General features: G+C 62.7%; 1 non-coding gene across 1 annotated transcript; it reads right to left on the reverse strand.

The window, feature by feature from the left end:
• Positions 1-18: 18 nt before the first annotated feature.
• LOC116217725 lies at positions 19-137 on the reverse strand. The gene has a single exon (XR_004162406.1). It is a non-coding gene; the product is annotated as a 5S ribosomal RNA (ribosomal RNA).
• Between the last annotated feature and the right edge of the window lie 300 nt (positions 138-437).

Here is a 437-nt window from a genome sequence, read left to right on the forward strand (position 1 = left end):
CAAAAGCCCGTCAGCAAAAGCCTACAGCACCCGGTATTCCCAGGAGGTCTCCCATCCAAGTACTAACCAGGCCCGACCCTGCTTAGCTTCCGAGATCGGACGAGATCGGGCGTTGCCAGGGTGGGATGGCCGTAGACGCTGCGTGCTCCTGCTCCGGCCCTCTTCCCGCCTGCACACCACTGACACCACCCGCCACACAACGGGAAAAGTGCCGCCTCAGCCACCAACAAAAGGCGCCAAGCCAACGGAATCCACGACTCCCCGCACCTCACCATCCAACGCTACATCCCGGATCCACCCTGACTACGGCTTACGACATCCCACAACACCCACCCGAGCCAAGCCAGCGTGACACCACGGCATTAGCAACCCTGCAGCGGCCCTCTTCACGGCACCGCACGCGCCCGCACACACACACACACACACACACACACGCG

This window comes from Meleagris gallopavo, unplaced genomic scaffold (assembly GCF_000146605.3).
Source record: "Meleagris gallopavo isolate NT-WF06-2002-E0010 breed Aviagen turkey brand Nicholas breeding stock unplaced genomic scaffold, Turkey_5.1 ChrUn_random_7180001916893, whole genome shotgun sequence".
Taxonomy (NCBI): Eukaryota; Metazoa; Chordata; class Aves; order Galliformes; family Phasianidae; genus Meleagris; species Meleagris gallopavo.